Source organism: Macrobrachium rosenbergii, chromosome 40 (assembly GCF_040412425.1).
Source record: "Macrobrachium rosenbergii isolate ZJJX-2024 chromosome 40, ASM4041242v1, whole genome shotgun sequence".
In the NCBI taxonomy this organism is placed as follows: domain Eukaryota; kingdom Metazoa; phylum Arthropoda; class Malacostraca; order Decapoda; family Palaemonidae; genus Macrobrachium; species Macrobrachium rosenbergii.
The window spans coordinates 18,250,166-18,265,128 of record NC_089780.1 but is presented as its reverse complement, the minus strand read 5'-3'; the positions used below and the strand labels follow the sequence as shown (position 1 = coordinate 18,265,128).

Sequence of the window (14,963 nt, the reverse complement as noted above, 5' to 3'; positions counted from 1 at the left end):
TCTATTGTCTACTATAATTTAAAAGCATATCCCATAACTCTCTGTCATAGTAAAATGAAGTATTTTCATCACCTCAAGCTTGTAAAAATTTTTTCTTATTTAACCGATATTTCACCAATTCGAACCTATGCATTCCGACTGTCTGACATACCCTATCCTTAAGACTTGTTACAAAAAACTGGTCAAAGAAAATGCCCCACTTCCTTCGAAAGAGGCAAAACAAGCTTCCACCCTCAAGCCAGAACGGCGAACACGACACCCGAATGGAAGGAAGAGAGTTGCTATCGGAGACAAATCTGCCGAACATTTCGCGAGAGTGAGGTGACATAACGTCCGTCTGAGGAGGGTATGTGTGGGGCAGGGGAGAAAAAGAGAAGAGGGATGTGCAACATGGATGGATGGTATTTGGGGAAATTGGGTGGATACTGTTTGAGAATATTTCATGAGCTAAACTTTAATATATACATAAATATGTATATTACTATATATAAATATATATATATATATATGTGTGTATACATATACATATATACTCACACACACACACACACACACACACACATATATATATATATATATATATATATATATATATATATATATATATATATATATATATATATGTCTGTGAAATATTTTGTTAAAACAGAATTCCATCAAATATGAGCCCATAAAAACGCCAAAATGTGGAAAGTAAAGGCTACATTTCAGAGACCAAACTGGTGGAATCAGCCTTGATTAAAAAAAGAAATTCAATGAATCTTTCAAGAGGCGCCTGGGATTCAGATATTACAGATTAAATCTTCCTCCAACCAGCGATTAAGAAGATTAAAGAGAAATTGTCAACTGGAGTGACGTAACGGCTGACCTATGGACCTTCTGGTATAAATACCGCTTTTCTGTAACTTTTTTCTCAGTCACTATTTGCCTGATGAGAGAGACAGTTAGGTCTCTGAAATATAGCCTTTACTTTCCACATTTTGGCATTTTTATAGACTCCTTATATTTGATATATATATATATATATATATATATATATATAGATATATATATATATATATATATATATATATATATATATATATATGGGAATATAGATGGGAATAACGAACACATGAGCACGTGTTTCAAACAAATACATTTCTGACTCACATCGGTGAATTGGTTACGCCCTGGCCTCCCATTTGAAAGACTGGGGTTCTGGTCCCAACGGGAGTCAGAAATTTCTCTCTCTCTCTCTACATATACTGTATATATATATATATATATATATATATATATATATATATATATATATATATATATATATATATATATATATATATATATATATATATATATATTTATATATATCCCCACTAAAAAAATATAACTTTCCCTCCAGGAATAACTTCCACCAGGTGTCAGTTACTCTTTTTCAATTAATCAATGAGTCATCTTGATAAATCAATCAAACGTTTTGTGAGTACGCAAAACTAATATCGCGAGATATTGGAAAGCGGGAAAAATTTCACATTCTTCATTAGAGATTTATTAATAAATTGACGAGAAAAGGACAGATAAAATTCAGCTGAATGACGGTTAAAACTGATCTATTCAAGACAATGTTATGATGCAATGATGTTTCAAATTTTTGAGTTTTTTAAATGATCATATTTCCCGTTTTACTTATATTTCTGTGTAAAGGGGGAATATATTTTGTGAGCAATGCTAATCTCTCTCTCTCTCTCTCTCTCTCTCTCTCTCTCTCTCTCTCTCTCTCTCTCTCTCTCTCTCTCTCACACGGATTATTTGATGCTAATCTTCCCATATGTTAAACCTAAGGAGTCAATAAATCTAATGATTAAATCAGTCAAAATTAATTACATTCTATTAATACCAGTTAGCAAAAGAACCAAAGCCACTGTAAATATCAAACTGTATGCATCAATCTGTAACAGATAACAAGTATTTCCATTCGCATAAAAGTACCAGAAAAAAAGTGGTATTTATCATCGAACTACATCATTCAGTCTTTTTCCAACAACAAATACTAAGCTTCACTTGAATGAGTGCAACAAAATGGACGCAAATACGTTGCGCTGCCAATTCATTCTCTTAAGGATAATAGTATATATTGCTGTCTTTAAAAATGTATTATCCTGAAATGACTGCAATTGTTCTTTTCCGCAGAACAAAATATGAAACTTGGGTATCAGTTGCTAATATATTAGGCTTAAAATGGATGCATTTTATTGCGGACACATAACGAGAGAGAGAGAGAGAGAGAGAGAGAGAGAGAGAGAGAGAGAGAGAGAGAGAGAGAGAGAGAGAGAGAGAGAGGCGAATAATCAAAGAGAAAAGAATTAATTGCTATTGCAATTAGATACAAGTGTACACACATTTTTCGCTTTGGCTGACATATGTTTGAATTATTTGTCTTTGACTTTGCTTTTATCTGTAAGGATTATTTGTCTTGATTTTGCTTGTAATTGTTTTGTAATTGTGTTTAAAATTTATTTCTACGTTATGTAGGATTACAAACCCAGCAACTTTGATCTGGGGTTTGTAAGGTGGTTCTAACTGAACTAGATTTTGAACTGAATGGTGTTGTTCAACCGGGTGCATCTGAAGGAAATAAAATTTTAATATACTACAACAAAGAAAATGTGAGAATTGGTGCATAGGAGTGCGAGAATGATTAGGAAGGAATATGATTTAAAAAAGAATGTTCAAAATACTTAATGATAATTGATGAAACTGTAGCAAAGACATGACATGTGAGGAAAGTTGAATGCAAAACTGGAGATGGAAGAAAATTAACATTATATTTAACACGACACCTAAACAATGGGGAAATTGGTTAATTCACCAGGATTTCAATTAACCAAACACGAAAAAATCAAGTGAAAAAATGTGTGTAAAGGGAAGATACAGATATATAGGAGAAGAAGGAGAAAAATATTAAATAGCAAATGACAGCTGATAAAAAAAAAGGAAACGAATGAAAGCGTTAATTATTCCCAAGTGTGTTGATTATTCTCTCAAAGTCACATTAATTCGGCTCACACCACTTAACCGGTAATCTGCAAATGCTAAATCCGTGTTGGAATATATATACAGAGTTATATATATATATATATATATATATATATATATATATATATATATATATATATATATATATATATATGCCTATTTATCACATCACCGTGATTCATATACAATCAGAAAACTACAAACGTCTTTAATATCAATTCACTTACCTCGGAAATAATATATTTTCATATATGTTACCGAAGGGGAATTTTTAAGTTGATAATAAGTCCACCGTCCCGTGGGATCGAACCAGCGACGGACGAGGAATCAGGACTACAGTGACGCACTAACGAAATGTGGCCGATTTCGTTAGTGCGTCACTGTAGTCCTGATTCCTCGTCCGTCGCTGGTTCGATCCCACGGGACGGTGGACTTATTATCAACTTAAAAATTCCCCTTCGGTAACATATATGAAAATATATTATTTCCGAGGTAGAGTGAATTGGATATTAAAGGACGTTTGTAGCTTTCTGATTATATATATATATATATATATATATATATATATATATATATATATATATATATATATATATATATTCAAATATTATTCAGATGAGGACGGGGTTACACAATATAATTCCTCGTGTCAAGCAATGGAGTTCATTTGGGCGTTAATAATTCGATGTGAAATTTACATATAACGGCATAATAAATCAACTCTTTATCGGATATCGAATATTGGTACGCTTTTGAATATTGCAAAAGAGAAGACTGAAAATGGTAATTTTCATTTTTCTATGTTGTTTCTCTGCGAAGCATAACTGATCCTGTTTTTCTGAGGTGTAATGAATGTTGCTTTAATCTAATTCGTGTTCTTATAAATGCTGAATTACTTCTATGAGAGAGAGAGAGAGAGAGAGAGAGAGAGAGAGAGAGAGAGAGAGAGAGAGAGAGAGAGAGAGAGTCTGCACGTGGACGTATTATACTTTTTATCGATTACTGATCTTACCATAGTAGCAGATATTTAATTACGCATGAAGTTTTGTTTTATCCGTCGCTAATTGTTACATACATCTCACGATTTCTACATTTTTTTCTCTTATTCAGTGAGTTACTTTGTGTGGCTGGGACATTCCTTCTAAATAATGAGGTTATAATCTTTGAACTCTTGGCTAAGGTCCAGTCAGAATACGAAAAATGAATCCTTTCTAAATGCATGAAGTACTGTGCATATCTGTTTATGATTTTCTACTCACAAAATTTATCTAGCATTCAGGTTACAGGGAACAGAACACGGTTTAAAATGTTCATGGTAACTTCGATTGCTGTCTTAATGATTTTTCTGAAACCAATGATGTATGACGGACATCTACGCTGTGTGACGGACATCTACGCTAAGTAGAGACACTGTGTACCAAAACTCAAATCCTACAAATGGAAGACAGATTTCGTCAAAAACGAGAATTATTGTTTCAAATATACAAACTTCCCTCAGGAATGAAATTTTACCCTAAACATATATCCTGTAACTACTCTATATGTACCTGGCTAAAGATCATTGAATAAGAAAATAAGAAAGAATGAATATAAAAGTAGAAAGGGGGGATCAAAGAGTTTTATAAGGCTAAAAAAAGTAAAAGAATGCTAAAGGTTCAATAACTGGAAATTTGGAAAGCCAGACATCTCAGAGAGACCTTAATGAAATTGAACAAATGTGAAAATCAGTCAGAGCGAAGAATGAAAACACACCAAGAAAGATTGATTCAGAGCATACATAAAACAAAATGTTTTGGAGAACGAGGTAAAAATAGCAAAATTCCAGAATCACAGGAATTACAGTGATTTTTATAACGTACTTTATCAAAGCCAAGTTCTGTTCTCTATGTTCCCATTCCACCTTACAGATTCCTCTGCCAATATCCAGAAGAGTGTTTTACCAACCCTGAGTCGTGTCTCTTGGAAAAGCAGATGCGCTTCAAATGATCTTATATCCCGAAGTCACCTTCAAAGAGCTCAATTTACCTTCTTGAAGATCGTATCTTTTTCAGGTGTGCGTAGACTGGAAATGATTGCTTTACGTCAGATGCTGGAATCTGTCACAGTTGTATTCCATTTTTGCCTCGATTTGAAATGTTTGTCATTTTTTATCAAAGTGGTGACCTCGGGTGTATATTCCTATATATAAAACTATGTGTGTTAGTGTAGGTATTCTATTGTTTTACAACATACACACAGATATATACATCTATACATACATACAAACACACACACATTATATATATATATATATATATATATATATATATATATTTATGTATAACTGAATCACGAAAATATGGAACGTGATGAGTATATAAATAAAGACTATATATATATATATATATATATATATATATATATATATATATATATATATATATATATAATGACAAAATCCACGAAGGAAAGAGAAGCAATGGCGTGCAGCACTCCACTGTTTCTCCTTCGTGGATTTTGTCTTTATATATATATATATATATATATATATATATATATATATATATATATATATATATATATACACATATATACTTACATACATACATACATACATACAAACATTTTTTTCTATCAGCATTGGCAAACCTAATCATCACTTGTTTTTTTTATTTTTCTGCAACGATACATTTTATTCCTATTTTTTTTAAGGCTAATTCAAATTTCTAAATTTAGTTTCCTACTTCCCCTGAACCACAATTTAGGATATACCCAACTACCGGTGAAAGGAAGGGTGTCACTGGGCCTTTTACAAAGGATTTACAGCCTCTCTCTTTTATCTCATCTATATTTTCCAAAAATGGGGAAGGGCCACGAAAGAAAGCCCTCCCTGGGACTCAAAATGTAAACAATACTCTTTAATCGAATGTACACGGGCAAATGAAACGATGTCTGCAGTAGTATCTGAGTAGACTACTGTATATGAACGCCACGTCTGTGTTGAGTTTTTTTGTGTAAGGATACACGAATCCACTTTATTTTAATGGAAATAAAACGAGCTCTAGTATCTGAGTAGATTTCCATAAATAAATCTACGTCAACAGTTTTTTCTTCTTGTGTAAAGATTCTGTTTATCCGTTTAATTGCAATAAAAAATGAGTTCCTGTATCTGAGTTGATTCCTATGTAAAACTCTCAGTCTATAGTTCTTATTTGTTTTTGTATTACATAAATCCATTTTATGTTGATGAAAGTGAAACGAGTGCTAATATCTGCGTAGATTCCTAGGACTAAACGTTAATCAAGTCTTTTAGGCAAGGGCTAAACAAGTCCTTACTACACTACAATTAAAGCCAAGCACAAAACGAAGACTTAAAACCTTAAATCCATTCCCCCTTCCGATGAGCCGTTGCAAAGAAAAAGCAACAATACGAGGAGAGAGAGAGAGAGAGAGAGAGAGAGAGAGAGAGAGAGAGAGAGAGAGAGAGAGAGAGAGAGCTTGATCACTCCACGCGTAGAAGGTCCCAAAACCTACCTCCCCGCTGCCCCCGCAACCCCGCCAAGAACGAGAGTAATTTTCTCGCGAGCGCTTTAAAACCCTTGGAGAATTTCACAAGCTATTGCAATATTTGTTTCCCCTTCTGAAAATAGCAGTTTAGGTAGGTTCTGCGTGTGCGTGTGTGTGTGTGTGTGTGTGTGTCTGCACTTTTTCTGGGCGCCCTCAGATCTTAAAAACTGCTGAGGCTAGAGGGCTGCAAATTGTTATGTTGATCATCCACCCTCCAATCATCAAACATACCAAACTGTAGCCCTCTAGCCTCAGTAGTTTTATTTCATTAACGATTAAAGTGAGCCATATTCGTGCTTCTGGCATCGATATAGGATAGGCCACCACCAGGCCGTGGTTAAAGTTTCATGGGCCGCGGCTCATACAGTATTATACCGAGACCACCAAAAGATATATCTATTTTCGGTGGCCTTGATTATAAGCTGTAGCGGCTGTACAGAAAACTCGACTGCGCCGAAAAAACTTTCGGCGTATTTTATACTTGTTTATATTCTTCAGAGTAATAACATTGTTCAAGATAAAATGGGAGGCCAAACAACTTTTGCACTGCTGTTGCGATAAGGGATGCCGTAATGGCAAGGGTCTTTATTGACATAATCTAACATTAATAGCAACACAATGTAGGAATTTTAGGCAAACGTGGATTACTGAATCATAGAGAGAGAGAGAGAGAGAGAGAGAGAGAGAGAGAGAGAGAGAGAGAGAGAGAGAGAGAGAGTGAGAGACTCTGGATACTTGTAAAAAACAAAATTTTACGCATAAATTTGAAGGGGCCAAATTCATACGAAAAAATTCTCTCGGTGCTTTTCTGAGCGGTATGGATTAATTAGCACAGCATATCACGAGAAACTGAGCAATTTTGTAAGAGTAAATAACAGCACAGAATAATTCAGAGACTTCTAAGGAAAAATGAGCATGGGGAAAAGTGGTCAGGTATGGGGAAGAATATTCGTAGGGGAAATCTAGTCGAGTCGGTTTTCGAAATCACGAAACTCTTCGTGTTAACGATAATTGTGCTTGGAAAATCTTACCTTTATGGGAACCGCAAAAATGACGAGATTTACTGTTGCCATAACTGTGAATTCCTTTCATTTCAGGTCAGTTAAGACAGAGATATGAGGCAGAAAATTGACAGGAAAGAAATAATTGGGAAGAAATGTTATTTTTCAAATGGAAATAACGGAGTAGCGAGAATGTTATGGGGAATAGCTCAGGACGAATATTTCTTACAGCAAACCTTATGAAACTAGAGCAGTGCCGATCTTAGAGAGAGAGAGAGAGAGAGAGAGAGATTCATAGCTAGACAGACAGGCAGGAAGATAAGAGAGATAGATGAAGAGGAAGACTCACAGGTAGACAGAAGGAAAGAGGAAGAGAGAGAGAGAGAGAGAGAGAGAGAGAGAGAGAGAGAGAGAGAGAGAGAGAGAGAGACTCCCCTCGCAAAAGAGGGGAAAATCTCGGAGGGTTGTTGACTCAATTTCCTGCCAGACCAATGGAAGTAAAGGGGTTTAAAGGAAATTGCCAAAATGACATTAGGGAAAAAGTTTAAAGCATCAAGCTCTGGGATTCTGTTAGTACAGGGAGATTACAGGTATGCTAATTGGGAGCTTGAGATAAAAGGCAGACGGAGAGTTCAAGGTAATGGGCGAAAATATCACGACATACAGGTAGAATTGTCAAAAGGATATACGATTTTTTTTAGGGTAATATGTTTACTTGTCCTAAACTGTAGATACAAGAGCGTTTTTGTGTGTTTTTTTTTTTTGGTGCAATGTATAGATGATGTCATTCTATCGGTTGGTAAAATAACCTGACCTGTGTAAAAAATAGTTTATTTCATTTTACAGGATGCTGGAAAACTGTTTTATGTATATTCTGATGCCAAGCTCAAAACGAGAATCAGAATATGAATCATTTCAAAAATATACATAGCCATATTGTCGAACATTTTTACACGTAATTTGGCAACACACCTTATTAAGTGCAAGATAGCTTTATCGCTTGATTTTATCTTTAGTCTAATAAAGAACAGATAATTACTTTTCATGATATATTAATGCTTACAACAAAAAATAAAGTGCCTTGTAATATTTAGAAGTGACCTTACCTCATTCAAAACGGAATCATTACTTTTCAAGCATTTCACTGCTGAACGAATTTGCAAAGAAACGTTAGGAAAACCCACCTGCCTAATATGTACAGCTGCTCTAAAAACCTAATTTCCACAAGTCACGCACTAGACTTTAAAGAAAGCCAGAGTTCAATATACTTTTTTTTTTAATTCAGCTTGTAGCTGACTTCAAGTTATACGTTGGACTTTATGAAGGAAATTAAAAGAATATCTCGCGCATTGTTGATGGTATACAAAAATATTAAAAGGAATAAAATCAATTCTACTTAAAGGCGACTCTTTTGTTCAAATCGCTTTCTTCATTACAAGAAAAGAGAGAATTTTCCTTCCTAGATCGCAGATAACACTACCAAAAAGGAATTACATTTAGAAATACAGAACTTCGTATAGCCACAGTGTCTCAATTTAAAACTGAAGATACTACCACACGCTGACTATTTTTAGGTTTTAACTCAATCCTTACTAAAAAAAAAATAATATATCTAAAAAAGAAAAAAAAAAAGACTGGAAAAAAACCCTTGCATCTCTATGTCCCATTTACTTCTCGACCTCCAAGTTCAGACTCTCTCGTTTTAGACGGTTTGCTATTTGTAGCAAACGAAGCGATTTGCCTCGTCAGTGTTTTCCTAGGAATTTTCTGAGAGATTTTGTAATCCTTCAATTCTTTTCCGAAGCTTTGGAATTTGAGGTGCTTTTAATCCCTTTTTATCCAGTTATGTCTGGCTGCGAAATCAGTGTTGTGTCGCTTCTACGAATGCCACGGAATGAAAAGCAAAAAATTTGAATCAGGGAAGGAAATTTAAAGGATCAGATGAATTGGAGAAAAGTCTTCTGCTTCTGTAAAACTTTACGTAAGAGTATGGCATACGTGTAGATGACTTCTGTCAAACTTTACATAAGAGTAAGGCATACGTGTACATGACTTCTGTCAAACTTTACATAAGAGTGATACTACTCTTAAGTAAAGTTTTACAGAAGTCATCTAATGCATACGTGTAGATGAATTCTGTCAAACTTTACATAAGAGTAAGGCATACGTGTACATGACTTCTGCCAAACTTTACATAAGAGTAAGGCATACGTGTAGATGACTTCTGTCAAACTTTACATAACCGTAAGGCATACGTGTGGATGACTTCTGTCAAACTTTACATAGGAGTAAGGCATACGTGTAGATGACTTCTGTCAAACTTTACATAACAGTAAGGCATACGTGTGGATGACTTCTGTCAAACTTACATAAGAGTAAGGCATACGTGAGATGACTTCTGTCAAACTTACATAAGAGTAAGGCATACGTGTAGATGACTTCTGTCAAACTTTACATAACAGTAAGGCATACGTGTGGATGACTTCTGTCAAACTTTACATAAGAGTAAGGCATACGTGTAGATGACTTCTGTCAAACTTTACATAAGAGTAAGGCATACGTGTAGATGACTTCTGTCAAACTTACATAACAGTAAGGCATACGTGTAGATGACTTCTGTCAAACTTTACATAAGAGTAAGGCATACGTGTAGATGACTTCTGTAAAACTTTACACAAGAGTAAGGCATACGTGTAGATGACTTCTGTCAAACTTACATAAGAGTAAGGCATACGTGTAGATGACTTCTGTCAAACTTTACATAAGAGTAAGGCATACGTGTAGATGACTTCTGTCAAACTTTACATAAGAGTAAGGCATACGTGTAGATGACTTCTGTCAAACTTTACATAAGAGTAAGGCATACGTGTAGATGACTTCTGTAAAACTTTACACAAGAGTAAGGCATACGTGTAGATGACTTCTGTCAAACTTTACATAAGAGTAAGGCATACGTGTAGATGACTTCTGTCAAACTTTACATAAGAGTAAGGCATACGTGTAGATGACTTCTGTCAAACTTTACATAAGAGTAAGGCATACGTGTAGATGACTTCTGTCAAACTTTACATAAGAGTAAGGCATACGTGTAGATGACTTCTGTCAAACTTTACATAACAGTAAGGCATACGTGTAGATGACTTCTGTCAAACTTTACATAAGAGTAAGGCATACGTGTAGATGACTTCTGTCAAACTTTACATAAGAGTAAGGCATACGTGTAGATGACTTCTGTCAAACTTTACATAAGAGTAAGGCATACGTGTAGATGACTTCTGTCAAACTTACATAACAGTAAGGCATACGTGTGGATGACTTCTGTCAAACTTTACATAAGAGTAAGGCATACGTGTAGATGACTTCTGTCAAACTTTACATAAGAGTAAGGCATACATGTAGATGACTTCTGTAAAACTTTACACAAGAGTAAGGCATACGTGTAGATGACTTCTGTCAAACTTTACATAAGAGTAAGGCATACGTGTATATGACATACTTGTTTGGAAAATACAGGCAATGTAGTATCGGATATTACATTCTATAAATTCCGATGCATCTAAGGATATAAGGGCTTGACAAAACAACCAATAGTGAAAGTCTTGGGATTTTTATTTTCTTTTTTTTTTCCTTTTACCAATAAAAGGACCACGATAGCACTACGTTTGTAACCTAAATGATTCGTCATACTCGATGTACCATTATATGAAAACTAATAAACATAGATGTATATTTTATTTTTTTTTGCTGACATGTGTACTGAGCGTACATCAACAAAGAAACAAAACTATTATAAAGAACGTCACGCATGAAAAATCTCAGTCATATTTACGTCAAATCTTAAGAAAATCATAGCGCGAAATATAATAGTGATAAGAAAAATATGTCAAAACGCACAAATATACTTGTATCCTTAATTTTTAGAGTCGTTTCAGTTTACTTTTACATAGAAAGTTTATTTTATTTTCTCATATTTAAACATTCCATGTACGCAATCTTATGACGCTAGTTTCGAATTCACAGAAAATTAAGACGTAGATTCTACGAAAGTGACGTTTTATCTCGCGAACGAATTTCACGTCAATTCACACACCATCATTTTACACAACGGCCTCAGATCACCACCAATACTTCCATTTCCAGCGAACTCATATGACTGATCCGAGATGTTTACCTGCCCTAAGCCGGGATCAGAAACCAATATAGTGACATCTGGTTGTAGTCTTTTTCCTCTTGCCCCGGGCACTGGCTTATGAGTCTTCGGAAACATTAATGAAAAAGCGAGAGAGAGAGAGAGAGAGAGAGAGAGAGAGAGAGAGAGCTTGGAACTGATAGTTACAAGCTAAAAATAGTGGGCCGGAGATCGGGAATTGAAGAAGGTCTCCTGTGTCGCAGTTATTTTCAACAGCCAGGAATGTCATATTTTGTCGGCGATCGACAGATTCCTAGGGCGCGTTAAAAGTCACCAGATCTTATTGGAAATGGAAGCATAATAATATGTCTTCTAGTCATTCTTAAGAGCTTCTAGGTATGTCTCGTCAACATCTTTTACGGAGACTTTTAAAGATTATATTCGCATTACAGTGATGTTTTTCATCACTGCTTTCAGATCTATGCCTACACACACACACACACACACACACACACACACACACACACACACACACACACACACATATATATATATATATATATATATATATATATATATATATATATATATATATATATATATATATATATATATAATGTTACAGGAATACGTGAAGTGAGCAACTCGTTTAGGAACATTTGATCCCCGAGGGCTAGTACTAAACACGGCGAAACAGTGATTCATCTACACTATTTCGCCGTGTTTAGTACCAGCCCCTGGGGTGTCAAATGTGTTTCGCCGTATTTAGTACTAACCTCTCGGGGATCAAATGCACGTAGGGACACTTGATCACCCAGGGGTTAGTACTAAGCACGACGAAATACATTTAACCTCATACGGGCTAGTACTAAAAACGGCGAAATACATTTAACCTCACACGGGCTAGTACTAAACACGGCGAAAATGTGTAGATGAATCAGTTTCGCCTTGTTTAGTACTAGCCCTTGGGGATCAAATGTTCCTAAGCGAGTTGTTCACTTCACATATTCCCTGTAACACACACACACACACACACACATACACACACACACACACACACACACACACACATATATATATATATATATATATATATATATATATATATATATATATATATATATATATATATATATATATATATATATATATATATATATATATATATATATATACATAAATATTTCGCATCAATTACTTGAAACGATCAGGGATCACAGGGCTTAGAAAAGTATAACATCGTTAAAAAGTAATCAATACCTACTGCCTTCTCATTCTTAAACAAGAGCCTGCCAAAAGTTCAGCCCTAATGACCTTGTAAACACGATCCCTGATGAACGTAAATTTCAATAACAAGTTTGAGGAGTCTTACCTTCATCCAACTGAACGTCTTGATTAGAAATAGGTCCTCCCATTCTTTCTCCTCCATCTCTGCCTATCTCCCTGCAAAAAAAAAGGGAAAATCACTAAAAAAAGGTTAAATGATTTGTCTCTACAAGACGATAATGAGGACAGGGAATCGCTAACATCTCTAATGATGTGGAAAACAGCACGTTTACCAGAGCTGATGAGGCCACGTCATCCATATAATGGACAGAGAGGAGTCCTTCTCTCTCTCTCTCTCTCCCTTTCACGTTAAGGAGAAGGTAAGAAATCACCAGAATAAATTGTTTTCGCAATGAGCCTTGAATGGAAATTAATGGTTCGGCAGCCAGCTTGAAAAACTGCAAATTGCCCCTTAGTTCTTAAGTTTCATGGGGTCGAAAGTTTTGAAAGTGATGCAGTAATAATAATAATAATAATAATAATAATAATAATAATAATAATAATAATAATAATAATAATAATAATAATTTGTTAATATATACCCGTCCATATCTGAGAATTACGATTTTTTAAAAATATTCTAATTAAGGATAAGCAATTCTCATACCCTCACTCAGTAACGCTCAATTTGATAATACTTTTTAATAAGAACCGAAAAAAATTAAGGAAAAAAAATATAAATATAAAAACTAAACCAGGTCAAAGACGGAATAACTGACTGAACAGAAGATATGACATAGTTTTCTTTTTTACGCCATAAAAACTAATAACCTTTTCGTATACAAAAAGTCTTATAATAGAAACATGATCGACAATTCAATGGAATTCAATAGGCGCCTAAGGGAACGCGGTAACAAGTGACCCCAATGAACTCAAGTGTTCAGGGTTCCGCATATTCATAGAATCGGATGGCAAAAATTCTCTACGGAAAAAGATGGAGAGAATAAAACTGATTCTCGAAAAAAAAAAAAACATATCGATTGCTCGCTGTTTTAATATGGATTAGCTAACCTAGTTTCCAGCATAGGCTTAAATCTAGGGTGACGTGTTCCAATCATTTTTCACGTCAACAATCGATTAATTATGATGATGATTTCAGTTTAGTTTCTTTACTTTAAAAACGGGATAATTCTCTTTAATTTGGAGATAACGTGAAGCCTGGGGGGTATAAACAAACAGCTGAATATATATATATGTGCGTATAAATTTATATATGTGTGTGCACACGGGTGACTCCATCTAACAAGTCATTTAAAAAAAATACTTTAAAAAAAAGGTCCTCAGATAATTGAATTTATGATTGTACACCAGGCGTCCACAGAAACAAAAGAATACGGTAGCACGAGTGCTCCCTTAAAATGACTATATTTTTTACTATAAATGACTAAATTATTTGTACAACAAGAAGAGATATTAGAGGTATATGTAATAGGACTCAGAGCTATATAATAAATGAAGCACTGAGACTGTAATTCGATTGTATTACATGTTCGTGAGAATATATATATATACATACATATATATATATATATATATATATATATATATATATATATATATATATATATATATATATATATATATATATATATATATATATACACATACATACATATATATATATATATATATATATATATATATATATATATATATATCTATATAAGTACATCATAAGGAATTAATAGTCAAGTCTGAATGAAGGCCAGAAAAAAATATTGTATTTTTTTAGGGTATATATTGACTCGTGAAGAACAAAAGTTTACATGCGGTAGCCTTTATCTATATGCTAGGTAAAGTTCAAGGAGAGGAGAATCAAAAATATTGGAAATGAAGTAATCGTGAATAGTTATATATAGGGTTCCACTTGTACTGACTTTTGAGGTTTCAATTAAAATCCAAAATAATGCCACGTGCATACTTCCAGACTATCAGTATAATTT

General features: G+C 34.2%; 1 long non-coding RNA gene across 1 annotated transcript in view; it reads right to left on the bottom strand.

Annotated features, from left to right (window-relative positions):
• LOC136826199 (uncharacterized) overlaps positions 1–14,963 on the bottom strand; it is a 708,350-nt gene that overhangs the window by 162,313 nt on the left and 531,074 nt on the right. Inside the window, exon 8 of the long non-coding RNA XR_010849539.1 lies at positions 13,067–13,137. This is a non-coding gene — a long non-coding RNA (uncharacterized lncRNA). The remainder of the gene's footprint in view (positions 1–13,066; positions 13,138–14,963) is intronic.